The sequence below is a fragment of the Protopterus annectens genome, chromosome 17.part0 (assembly GCF_019279795.1).
Source record: "Protopterus annectens isolate FY-2018-M chromosome 17.part0, PAN1.0, whole genome shotgun sequence".
NCBI lineage: Eukaryota > Metazoa > Chordata > Ceratodontiformes > Protopteridae > Protopterus > Protopterus annectens.
This window is the reverse complement of record NC_056751.1, coordinates 587,547,059-587,561,256: the sequence shown is the minus strand read 5'-3', so window position 1 is coordinate 587,561,256 and position 14,198 is coordinate 587,547,059. Positions and strand designations below refer to the sequence as shown.

Here is a 14,198-nt window from a genome sequence, read left to right as displayed (position 1 = left end):
ACTTTAAATTTCACAAGACCTAAACATTATGATGCCAATCAGATATGTGAAAAAGTTACTAGTGCAGTAAGAAAAAAACAAGACAGGAATAAAGCAATGACAAGGAAGAACTAAGTTAATGGACTTACTTACCTAATCAGTGTCCATTTGCCTTTAAAATCACAGCAGCAGCAGTTAAACCACTGTTTGCCTTTCCAGCAATGTTTATGATCAGCTGTCATTGCCAAATGCTTCTATCATGAACCTGTTTCAGTGTATCAGACCTTGTATGCCTTTTTTTCCTGTAAAGGATATGTGCTTGCATTGTATATAGATTATATCTTAAGTTTTTTTTTTTTTTTAAGTTTGGTGCATCGTGGTTTCAACTAAGCTTCAGACACTGTATAGAAATGTGCAGGTTTAATTACTGCAGAAAAAGCAAGTCTCTTGGGCTGACAATGTATGTAACCAGTCCTTTTGCAATGACATGACTGCTTACGTTCATGTCTTTTTCTTTCTGTATCTATAATCTCAGTAACTTGCTGCCTGCTGGCTGTGAAGGAGGTAGCTGACCTGTAGCTATGTGATTATTTCCATTGTTTAGTCAGTCACACCCCTGGCCTTCTGCCACACCTCTTGCTCTGTTCTGCAGTTTTTTAACTTGGCTATGAGCATAGTGCAACAACAGCACTTCATGAGGAGAGACGTGTTTCAGCTCTTTCATCAAAGGAATATCTGTTTGATATATATAGTGGTCTTCCCTGCTCCATTCAGGTCGTTTCCCAGCATCCCCACAGCATAGACATCAACAGGTGTACAGAGGAAGCTTAGAATCTTCATATGGTGTCATCTTCATACTAAGCAGGAGAAACTACATTGGAAAAGTTATTTTAACCACTGAGACACACAAATTCAGCACTGTAAGTTTGTTCTTTATTTGATCACTGTATGTATAAGCTGATTCTCTCATTGATCAATGTGTTAATATGCAAAGTTTATCTGATGGGCAGTGGCCTTTTATTCCCATAACACAGATAAGATTTGTTGACCAATTAGTAACTTAACTACCTTTCTTTCTTAATTGATTTGTATGAGATATTGTGGTTTTGGTGGTGTTTTATATACTACATGATAAAATGCATAACTGTTTAGCAGCTTCTTAAGACAAGAAGCACTAATTACTCTGGCAAAATCCCACATTGTCATATGTGGTTGTATGGCGTGATTAAGTAGATTATTGTAGTGTGTTTGCGTATTCCCTTTTCTGTTGTTTACACATATTAAACGTTGCTGTTCGTGTTGATTCCAGCAGAATAGGTATAATCCCCGTAATGTAAGTGTATCTTTGTGACACACACACACATGCACACACACACCTTTTGACAGAGCTCATCTGTACATTGCCATTCTTTCTGCCTACAAAAGTTGCTCTGTTTTAAGTTTTGTTGCACATTTCTCCAGATGTTAACCTACCAATCTACCTGCCCACTCTTATGAATACTCATCGATTTACCTAGATAGACATCCATTTGCCTTATGGATTTATACATATTATTAATATATGATATGGATATTCACTAAAAACTGCAGCTACCTTACTGTGTTTCAGAGAACAGTGGAGTAATATACTTAGCTTGTTCAGGATCCTTCCATGATTACAGAGTGATTTAAACCCATGTCTAATGACTGCAGACTAGTGTTCTGTACAGTCCTTCGTCATGTTGTACACAAGACGTATGGGAAAAACAATATGATCCTTCAGTCAAAATAATGATTTTCTTGCCTTTGTGTTCTTAGTTTTCCAGATGCAAACTTTTATATACTCTGCCACCTCCAAATTGATAAGCCACAGATGTGTATTTGCCTTTGTTTTCTTGTCTGCTTAGGTGCATGTATGCACAGCTTTTTTTATTTATAGCACTTAGTTATAAAACAATAAAATACATTAAGAAAGTAGGTTGTCTTCAACAGGCCAATAGATAAATGGTCAGAGGTGGTGTTTGGGTCATAAACCAAGGAAGTGACTATCTTTTATCTGTAAGTTAATCCAAACCAAAAGGTAAAAAGGTCACTCAAATAAAACATTCAGTAAAAACTGCAAGAAGGACCCAGCCAAGCTAGAGTCTTCGCTGTGTAATACTTTAAACCTCCTATAATGGAAGTCAATGGGATATGTACAAATGATCTGAATGTTCGTGACTTTTTACTTTTTAAAGTTTTTATGAATTCATTCATGCTTATAAAGCCCCAATAAAGACTTAAAAATTAAAAAGTCATGGACATTCAGAAGCCACATATTTCAAACTCTAGTATGTCCTTAAGGGCTCATTTGCATAAATCCCATGGGCCTCCTTTACATGAAGTAGTACACAGTGAAGACTCTAGAATGGCTGTGTCTTTTACTGAAGTTTTTACATCTGTAACATAACCTATAATGAAAAAATGTAATAACCTGTATGCTATTCTTCCATTGAAATATTTTCATGGAGATGCTAACTTTAATAATATTATTCAAGAATTCAGCAACTGGGTTACATTTTTCATTTGTTTTGGGAAGGATACAAGCTATTAATGTATGCCTAATGCAAAATGTGAAGTTGTAGTGACACAACCAGAAAATTTGTCTTCCAGATTATGTTGTTTTTGTTGTTTGATATAACATTGGTAACATACAACTTTCAGCATTTATGCATCAGTCATTCAGGAGCACAGTAGCAAGCAGCAGGCATCTATAGGCATACAAAATTCATTGGTACTACAGGGATCCTTCTTGAGAGAGTATTCTCACCTATATCTATCAATCAGGCATGCCTGTATTGTGCCATACTTACAGGGGAAGGGCCAGCTTCCATTTTGAAGGGGCCACCAGTCTACAGTTTTAACTATCCAATTAGGCATACCTGCAGAATGATAAGCAACAGTAACTTATATCCTTTCCATAAAAGTAATAACATTAATAATAATAGTAATAATAATAATAACAATAATCAGACATGGATTCTCTTTTGAGTTTCCTCTTAAAAGGATTGGAATTGGAATTAGATTTGCAATTTCACTGTTTTTTTTGTTTCCTTTTAAGCATGCACATCAAGGACAAAAGTCAAAATATATGATAATAATAAGGGGAAAAAAAGAGTCTGTAAGGCTTATACAGAGAAATTAAATCAGAGTCCTAATCTCTATTGCCAGTACAGACAACTAGGTTAGGAATACTGCAGTAAAGAGGCAGAAAGTGGCTCTCTTTCAGTTCACTGACAGCAGTTTTTTCACTACAGCAGTGAGAGGAAACAATCATTGCATCAAAGTTATTTACAGACAAGATTGCAATGTAATTTGCAAGGAAGCAATTCATTAATTTTCTGATATAGAACTAGTTCAGAAGAAAAAGGAGTTCCACATATACTTAGGAACTCCAAATGGGTATGCAATATTTTAAAGTTTTTTTTTCCAATGCAAACAATTTAAATTTACAAACTTCTTTTATTAAATCAAAATGAAAATATTTTTTTCATTTAATGGATCGAGAAATGTTGCATTATTATCTAGTTTTGGTGCGTTTAAAGTTTGCATCTCTTGCTAAATTTTGTGCTCATGTGTTTGTACAGCTAAGTACATTTTTGTTAATATGTATGACTGCTATTTTTGCATACTGATATTTTTTCAACTTAGCCAACATTTGCATGCAGGAGAAGCTGTGGTAAACATGTCAGCCCTCGTCCTGCTACTACACATTTGAATGTGTGTAAATATAGATGAGTTTGCCAGTCTTGCTATTACATGTGTGTTATTTATTAATATGTAACTGAACATGTAGACCTTTTCTCTGTAATCTGTCATTAATTTCTTGTACGCATGTTAGTTATGTTTGCCTGTGATATACACATATGCCCACCTGCTGCATTAGTCAGTGACACACTTTTGTATATGGAAACAATGCATGGACTAGTCTTCTTAAGGCAGTTGTGAAAACTGTATGCCCTGCGGAGGGCATCTAGTGCCAGCCGCTGATTTAGTCCTATATTGTCAGATACAAAGCATGGAAACAGAGTATCAGTTGAATCATTTAAATGAAGTATACCCTGTACTGTAAATATTATCCATATCTGAGAAACATTACATAGGTAAAGTACATTTAGTGGGAAAAAAACATTGTTTTAGAGGATCAGATTTTGGTTAAAAACATTATTTAATATTGAGTATTGCAAAACATGTTAGGTCTCAATAGGAAACTGTACAGACTACCGGTATTATTAGTGTGCCTTTCAGTTCATAGCTCTGATTTAAAAAAAAAACTTTGTGAATATAGCTTTAAGGTGTGCAATTATGATTGTTTTAGACAATACAAAAACAGAAATCATGTCTCATCTGCCATGTCAGTCCATCTATCCAGCTGTGTAGTTATCTTGATATTTGTTTACAAGGCATGTTTGTTCACAGATCTCATACAGCTCTCATTTCAGTGTGTGGACATGTATGGTTATTTGTGATACCTCTGGACATTTTATGCAATTTCCAAGACATGTTCAGTCACTTCCCTCCTTCTCATTCTTTTTGTCTCCACACTTGTGAAGTTGCTGCATATGTACTGCGTGTCATTTGGTGTGTAGGTCCATTTGTTTGTCCCTCTTTGCTCACCATAGTATGTGAGTGTGGCTAAGGCATTGAAAAGGTTGGCATTATGTAAGCATGTTACTGCTTCTAATAAACTGCCTATTTACAGATAGCACTGCCTTTATTCTTCTCCTGATACCTTTCTGGACTTGTTGACTGACTTCCTGATTATGATTATTAACTTTCTGTAGGGCCTTTCAACCACCCTGTTCTGGTTTTCTTGTAAACTTGTGGTTACAGTGCATTGAAAATGATGTGTTTCATGCTGGAAATTATTCACCGGTGGTGTTTGGCTTCCCTACACATGCTCAAGCCAAATTTGCTATACGTCAGTAGCCTGTGGGGAAAACAGATAAATGGCATAATGCCAAATGCTGTTTCCCATAGGAAATCATTGTGAGTGTGATTTCTAATTTCTAATTGTGCACTGCCAATGATTCACTTTTTTTAGGGAGATTTTGTTCTTCGAGTTGATGCGACCATGGAGGTATGAATAAGTTTGGGGACTGTGGAGTGCCCCCCCACACACACACATCAGGGAGTGAAGGGAGGCTTGCTCCTCTGCAAAAAAGCAAGGGAAAAGGTTTTCCTCCTTTGGATTTTTTTTTACTCCGTTTGTTTGGAATGTCAATTTTCAGGAAGGTGGTGTGTCACAGTAGAACTATACTATATATTTTCCCTTGCATTTTCTGGACATGGAAATATTTCTTAGTACATTGCACTAATTTACATTATTGGTGCAGAAACACAATGCTTAGGTCAAAAACAGCATCTGACAGCACTTTCTGAAGACAAATGTCATCCATATATTTGAACTGCTTTCATTTAGACATAGTGCTATGATTTTGCCCCTCTGATTTAGCCTCGCTCCTCCAAGGTTTACAAATGTTCCTCATGAAGTGAGGCATGTTTATAGGTGTAGAGCTTATTAAATATAAAAAAATAAGGTGATGCAAAGATTCCCTTTCACTAACTATATCAGGTCTAGTGTATAAAGACTTTCTATTGTCAAAAATGGAAAAGTGCTCCAATTTTCTGACTTTCTTTTAAAGGCCGGTACAATGACTTTTAATCCTTAGATGTTAAGTATAGCATTGTCTGAAGCTTCTTATTTTATGAGATGCTAAGAGAAGAATAGATAACTGCTGATGAAAACAGACACAGTTAAACTTTATTGTGCTGAACTTTTCTGTACCTTCATTATACAGCTCAGATTACAGACACTTTTGAAACTATTTTATAGAGCCAGTTCATTCATTATCCTGGACCTTGTTTGTGCTAATGCTACTGCCAGCTTGCCGTAAATTTGTTAAAGAAAAAAAAAATTAATTAATATTTATGATAAGACAGTATATGATTTGCTCAATATCTCTTATAAACTGGATAAAATGTTCCAACCTTCCCATTTTAATGAGCTGGTTGTAATCATTTGGCCAAATCACTAGTGATAGTTTGGACTCCTCTTGTGCAATGCCCCCTGTTGCTGCTGTAGACGAAGAGGCACACAGCAGCAATGGTTTCCAATTCCAGAAAATGCCATTAGCGCTTGAGAAATGGTTTCAGTGTGCTTCTTAGTTCCTAGTTCTGACAAAAAAAAATACTTTGGAAAGATAGCCTTAAAGTGTCTAAATTATGATGTTTTAAGCATTTTTTATTGATTTTTGGTGAATAATATATTTAACAATAATATAGACAACATAGAAAAAAATCATTATAATTAAAATCTAAAATACGATAAAATGGCTTAGAAATTTCTGCATGAGTCTGTAAGATAATCTCCAAATAAATGTGTGTGGTTTGGTTAAGCTTGCAATTTGTAACTGAGGAACATGGGAAAACATATCACCTCTTAGCCTGTAGCTAGTGTTTCGCACTCTGTATTGCTTTACTGATGCCTTCAGTGTTTCATCTTCACCCTGTTTATGCTAAGTAGACATAGTCCGATATCTGGAAATGGATTCCTGTTACCCGTGTTCCTAAATGTGGCGATTTCAAATCTCTGAGCAGTGTTTTGGCAATTTTAATTTTTCCACATTCGACTCGGTCGATGGTCGGTTGGTGATTCGAACCAAGTACAGGAATAGTGAAATAGTTTGGGCTTCACTTGTATAACCTTCATGAGTTTAGTCCTGAGTCTGATGTATCATGTCAGCTGCTATCAGCCTCATTAACACAATACTGAGGAACACAGAAAAAATGCTTGTCTCTTTTGCTCTCAAAAAAAAATGACTAAAGCCTTTAATAGATGAATGACTAACTCCTCCTTAACAGATTTTCTGACACATGACTTGGAGTAGGCCTGTAAGCATGTAGTTTCAGTTTAAACTAAAATGCTTCAGTGGTTCCTCAGGGCTTCATTCTAAGTTTATTGTTTTTCACCATTTTATAATAAAATATTACAGAAAATATCAAGGAACAGTCAGTTTGCCCTTAAGAGCTATCTTCAGTCTCTACTCTCTGAAATGTCAAGGCCTTTTGTTAGATAGTCAGCAGGCATTTAAGTCAAACCTTAAGGGACTTTCTCACAAGCTCCAGCAATAGCTAAGTTCTTGTTTAACCAGTCAGCAGGCTTTTAAGTCATGAAAAAGAAAAGCATTTAGCAGAGGTGGACTGATTCTTCTTCTTCAGAAAATTATTAGTACATCTGCCTGTGTTCTTCACATTCTATAGACATTCCAAAACAAGGTGTGTACGTTTGTGCTGATAGTTCCTGTTAGACTACACCACTTTGAATTTTTGCAATGACTTCTGATGCTACCAGTCAGGGAAAGGGCAGAGTTGATCTTTGGATGGTTCTTTTAAAAACGTATGAAAAAATGAATCTGTTTACTGCATGTTAGACTACTGCAGTTTCCTGATTTCCTTCAGAGTCTTGATCCATGGATATTTCTGAACCTGTGTTAGGGGCTAAGGTGATATATTTGCTCTGGTGCTAGAAGATAAGAAGCTTCTGGATTCTTCTCCCACCCCAAGCGGCTGCTGTATTCATTCCCCACTACTGACACTGCAGTGCAACATTAAGGGTTACTGCACTTCTATGTGTGTCATCCTTTGAGTGAGACATTATCTGCCTGTGTTGGTGATAGCTCAGGTAGACATAAAAGATCCCATAGCATTTATTGAGAAAAATGTAGGGGAAGCTCCCTGGTCTGGACAGATTTCAGCCTAATTAGTATGAATACCACCTTGGGTCTCCCCCGAAAAGAGGCCAGTGGCCTAGTGGAACCAACCTGATCAACAAATGGTGAATAAATTAATAAAGTTCTGGTTCAAATGTTTTGCTAAAGGCCACAAAAGAAAGCTCATCCAGGGGAGAGACAGCTTTTTCCTACCTGGACATAAGAATATATAGTGATATTCCTGGGACAATGCATGGCACCTTGACTTACAGGCTCTTTCTAGCTGTAATTTCACACTATACCTGCTTTGGTGGCAGAGTCTCTTCTTTTAAATCTCTTATATTGTCTGCACCCCTTTCAGATGACTAAGACTAAGGTCATCTAATGGGGTCTTCACTTGAATAGCTCTACTGCCAAGAACTGCTTTCTGTATACTAGTCTGGTACTGTGTATCTTTGTCTGTCTGACCATTCTGCAAATGACAATATCTTGATAGCAAATTAGTCACTTCAACATCATCAAAAATGCAACTTCTGATATATATATATATATATATATATATATATATATATATATCTGCTCTACTTTGAATTGCAATTGCATGAGCTGTTTCAGTATGGAGCAAAAAATCTCTGTTATTTATATATATATATATATATATATATATATATATATATATATATATATATATATATATATATATATATATATATATACATATATATATATATATATATATATATATATATATATATATATATATATAAGGGTGCAAACTGTTGTTCATTCTTGCAATGTGTTCATTCTCTTCTCAATGTTGTTCATCAATGGAGTTAGTATCGAAAAGCAAAGCTGCTTTTTTTTCTTTTGTCCCCCCTAGTTTCATTTGGTGTGACTTCTGACTAGTTGAATTTGCCCAGTTTACTTGTGGGGGGGTGTGAGCTTGGACTAGTTTAATTTGTTCAGTTTACTTGTTGTGAGTGTGAGCTCGGTGAGTAATAGAAAATCCTACCATGCGAGATGCCTAGTAAGGCCACAAACATGCTAGGCACTTTCATCATATTGTCATAGCTTTCAGCTTCTTTGTTCAAAAATCATGGACAAAGCCAAACATAATGGAGCATGAAAAACCCAAAATCAGGAACTATTTTTACATATTACTCTAATTCACTTAGAAAGTTAATAGAATGAAAGGCCTTCCATCAACATGCCTTATCTGAATAAAAAGAAGTATGAATCTAATTTAAGCCAATATTGACTGACTGACTGCAATCTTGAGTAATTTACCAGAAAATAAAAAAATTTATTTAGGATGGGACGAAAATAGAGACACAAAATCAGGGACACCAGGCAGAATCAGGGTCAGTGAGAAGTCTTCCCAGGATCCAAAAACCAACAGCACTCACCTATGTATCTGTCAATGTTTGTGCTAAGGAATTCTAGACAAAGCCACAAATAATGATGAGATACAGGCCCAAAATCTCATACAATTTTTAATTATCACTCTAATTCACTTAGAAAGTTAATCATTTTTGCATCAACATACATTTTCTGAACTATAAGAAGTATGAAAGTCTAAATTCTGTCATTAATGACTGATTGACATCGTTAGTGATTTTCCAAAAAACAATCTAAATTTTGTGAGAGACAGGGAAACATTTGAGGCAAAATCAGCAATGTTTTCCAAAATCGGAGATAGTTAAGAGTTATGGTCATCATCTTTGGTATTCAGCTAAGAAAGAGGCTGTTTAAGTTATGCACTGTGCAAATGTTGTCTTCCTTTAGTTGCACACAGATGTATAAGCACTTTCATGCTGCATTTTGGTATAAGCTGATGGTGCATGCTTTCAGTGTCCCTGTGTCTTGCTGTAAAAAACATAAGCTTAATAGAATTTTGTGCTTATGACTTTGAACCATCATTGTATAGATATGATTTTGTTTCTTAGTCCAAGTCATAGCTGGGAATGATCCATGGGATGACTCAACCTGCTTACATATTAAATTAACTGTATTAATTAACATGTACATAGTTGCTCACTGGGTGTGCCTGCATGTACTCATACAGCTTGGAACACATACCCTCTAGCCCCTAGTAGAAGCAATTACTTACGCACTTAAGAGATCACAGTAGCAGATAAACCCTGATCCGATGTTGTCAATTTTCATTCTATCCTCAAACCTGTAGATCCGGATCCGATGCTTGGATCTGACTTGGCTGTTGCAATAGCTCTTAGCAAACAAAAAGCTCTCAAGCTCTTCCCTTACCAGTAATGAACCCTTCCAAGTTACCTCCGATCTCGTTTGCCTCTTTGCAAACATGTGGTTCTCCAATAGCTCTTAGGCAGCTAACTGAATTTTCAATATTATATTTTCTCCTGACTTCCATTAAATAGTTTCATTTAACTCTCTTTCTATCACTTATTTAGTGACTAGTTTAAATTAATAGTATAACTACATTTTCTTTCCTTTTTCTTCTCTGTATGAAAGTACCTTACTACACCATTGCTAGTATCTTCTTTCTACACTTTTCTGTGTAACTCCTTTTACCATCGTTGGTATTCTTCTTTTGTTCCTGTTTTTCTTCTTCTTCCTCTTGTAAAAAAAAGTAGAATTTTGTTCTCTTTCTTGTCTTCTTGTGCTATTTTTTCTGTTATAATGTCTGATAAAGATAAGCCATCTGGCTTTAAAAAATGTGAAAAATGCAGTCATAAGATCCCTTTTAGTGACTCCCATACCATGTGTGTGCATTGCCTCATCCCCCTTCACCTGCAAGGAGGACTGTGTTATCTGTCATGCGTTCAACCACAGAGCATTTTTTGAATGCAAGAATAAGCTTATTTTAAAATGTCTTTTGCCTTCCTCCTTTGATGAGGCAATTTCTGGAGCTACACCAAAAGAAAAAGAAACATCTAATTCTAGCAAATCTATGCAGCCGAGCCCTGCTTCTTCCTCAGCCTCTAGAGTTTTGGACAAAGGAAGGAAAAAGATCTGTTTCAGTGCCAAATTCTCCAAAGGATCAAACTTCAAAAAAGGCCAAGATATCGGATCCGCGACAACTTTGTTGTATCCAAAAGAAAAAATGTTCAGACCTTTGGATCCAACTACTTTGGATCCATTCCAATCTAGGAAAAAGGACTATTCAGATCAGATATACCTTCCTAAGACTCAATATTCACTTTCTCTTGACCTGATCCCTTCCAGGGTTCCATTTTCCTTCTTGAGAAGACCTAAATCTCCATCAGTCATGTCAACTCGCTCTTCCAGGAGTCTCACTGAAGAAGACTTGGACAGACTAGTGAAGAAGATTCTCTGCGTGCAGGGTATGTCAGGACCCCCTTTGGGACAGGAGTACCGTACATCAGCTACCCCTCCACTTCTTCCTCCTCTGACTTCTTTCAAAGTATTGGAGCTATCAGATCCAAACCACCTGGTGTTGTCTGTATCATATCTGAGGAACTCCTCTTCCTCAGATCTAATGTTTACTCTGAGTTCTTTGGCCCAGTCAGAGCCAGAGACCTCTCAAAGCTGTAGCAGTCTTGTTAGCTCCGAGATGACGGATTCAGTCCCAAGATTTTCTGACCCATCTCTACATCTCAGAGCCTCGGTTCAGACCAGCTGGGCTCCAGCTTCGACCTTGGGAAGATTATCTTCTGAGCAGGAGGGGACTGCAACCAAGAGATATGCCCTCTCGGATCCGGAGTTTATTCCTTCTCAGGAACAGTCAGTCTTTGAGGCTCTGAAGAGAGCCACGCTTGCCTCTGTAGCTCAGACACTACCAACCTCCTTGGATCCACAACCCTCACCTTTGACAACTCTGAGCATGGCTTCTCACCTGGATCTCCCACAGGGACAGTGGGTACCAAAACCCCTGACTTCCCAACATATTCCCACCTCTTCTGATACCTCTCCAGGGCATCCCATGGAAGAGGTTCCTAAGAAGAGGACATGCAAAAGGAAACACCTGGAATCCACTGAGGAATCCATTACCAAAGACACCGACTTTGATGAGGATGAAGGATCCCCAAGGTCATTTCCTGATGATGTTTCCTTTGCAGACATCTTAGAAATCCTAAAACAGAGAGGTGGCTGGAAGTCCAGCAATCCTTTGTCTAAGGAGGCTGTGTATCTGGCAGCATTTAGTGCCTGTCCATCTACCTCCTGAATGACTCCACCCACCAATGAGCTCAATGAGTTGATCTCTTGGTCAGCATGGAACTCCCCAGACACCATCAAAACTATTCCCTGTACATCAAATAAAATTATTATGGCCCCAGAGAACAAACAATTCTGGACTAAAGGTGTACCGGTAAATGCCATGGTCATAGAGGCAGCCACCAAAAAATAACTAGCCAAAGAAAGTTCTTCAATCCAACCTTCTAACAAGGAGTCCAGGACGATGGATAGATTTAGAAGCATGTTTATGCTTCAGTGACCTTCGGTCTAAGGTCCCTGAATTATCTTTCACATTTTACGAGATTGCAAACTGATTTGTTAAATGAGCTATCAAATACCCTTTCAAGAGCCTTGTCTGAAGAAGTACAAGCCTCAGTTGCTTCTCAGCTGTCCACCCTACAATCCATATCCAAATCTTGCATGAGGGTCATTTCACATGCAGCTGAAGGAATGAGTAGAGGAGCTGGTTCAGGCATATCTGTAAGGAGACATGCCTGGATGCACTTATGTGACATTGTGGAGCCTTTCAAGTCTTCGTTCATCAATGCTCCTTTTGACAGCACTTCTTTGTTCAGCCGAAAAATAAAAGTTACCTTGTCCAGGTGGGAGAAAGTTGGACAGATCCTATGTGCCTGGGCGTACATTTCTCCACTCTTCAAAGACCTTACTCCAGGAACCAGAGAAGTAGGGGAAAAATGTGGTTCAAGAAATCACAAGGGCCTTTTCAGAACACACATGGAGTTAGTCCCCCTAGAGGCAGAGAAGGGAACTCTAATGGAAGACGACACCCTCATGACAGAGGAGGCCCAAAAAATCAAGGGTCTAGCGTTACATTTTTTTGGTAGGTCCTTCCAGCTTTCCTGAAAAGAGGCCTGATTGCCCTAATCTGGAGGAATCAGGGGACAATTGTCCCTGCACCAGAGAGCCTGGATAGAAATAACATCCAATATGTGGGTGCAGAGGAAAATTTCCAGAGGATATTTTATACCCTTTTCCCTTCCTCCTCCCCAAAACAAAAAAAAACCCCTGATGTTCCACTCAGTCAGAAGGATCAGGCAGCCATTCATGTTCAAAGGCTGCTAGAAAAAGAGTCATCCAAAAGGTCCCCCCAGACCAGAGGGAATCCAGAACTTAAAAGCTTCTTTTTAGTACCAAAAAAGACAGGGGACTGGAGTCCAATTTTGGATCTCAGCAAATTGAACAAATCAGTTTGATGCAGTAAGTTCCGGATGGTCACAGTTTAGTCCATTCTTCTGTTCTGAGAAAAAGATGAATGTATGTGCTCTATAGACCTTCAGGATGCATTCTACCAGATAAAGATGGACAGATGATCCAGAAGGCAGCTACGCTTCTGGCTGGAAGCCCATCATTATCAGTTCAGAGCACTGCCCTTTGGTCTCACCACAGCCCCCAGAGTGTTCACCAAATGCATGGCAGTGGTAGCAGCTCACCTCAGATTGCAAGGATTCCGGGTGTTTCCATATTTGGACAACTGGTTCATATCTGCCCCAACCAGGCATCGACTACCACAAGCAAGAGACAATGATATCCAAATGTGTTCCAATTTGGGAATAACTATAAATTACTAGAAATCATTTCTAGAGCCCACTCAGTGTTTAGAATTCATAGGGGCAAATCTCAACACAAGTGAAACAATAGCTTCCCTTCCACCTTCAAAAGTAGAAGCTATCATTTCACAAGTCAGAAAGATTATCAGCAATGCAAAGGTTCCTGCATGACTGGTACTTCAGGCTCTAAGGTCTATGGAGGCTGCAACAATACTTGTTCTGCTGGCAAGATTTCACATGAGAGTTTTGCAGTGGCTTCTTGCAGCACAGTGATCCATTCTCCACCAGACAATATCAGCCCAGGTAAGAATTACTCACCTTTGCTAGACAGACTTATCATGGTGGATTCAATCTGATCAGATTCAACAAAGCCATCCATTTATCCCTTCACAGCCAATGGTCACCGTGACCACAGATGCTTCCCAGCAAGGCGGGGGGGGGCATTTTCTGCGGAATACAGTCCAAGGTACTTGGTCCCCTGAAAAGTCCAACTTGCATATCAGTATCCTAGAGAAGAGAGCAGTGCTACTAGCATTGCGGGCCTTCCAGGATGCTCTCCTCTTGGGGACAATTGCAGTTCAAACAGACAACATGTCTGTAATCTGTTACATCGACAAACAAGGAGGAACCAAATCTTATCTCTTGTGTTGAGAAGTGCTCAGAGTATGGCAATGGGTGATCTCATCCAACCGTTTTTCTCATTCCAACCCACATTCCATGGAAATCCAATGTGATGGCAGACAAACTA

General features: G+C 38.2%; 1 long non-coding RNA gene across 2 annotated transcripts in view; it reads left to right on the top strand.

Moving 5' to 3' along the window:
- Nucleotides 1-656: 656 nt before the first annotated feature.
- The window catches only part of LOC122791629, a 286,401-nt gene continuing 272,859 nt past the window's right edge, over nucleotides 657-14,198 (top strand). For both annotated transcript variants that reach the window (XR_006363179.1, XR_006363178.1), the window contains exon 1: nucleotides 657-899. This is a non-coding gene — a long non-coding RNA (uncharacterized LOC122791629). The remainder of the gene's footprint in view (nucleotides 900-14,198) is intronic.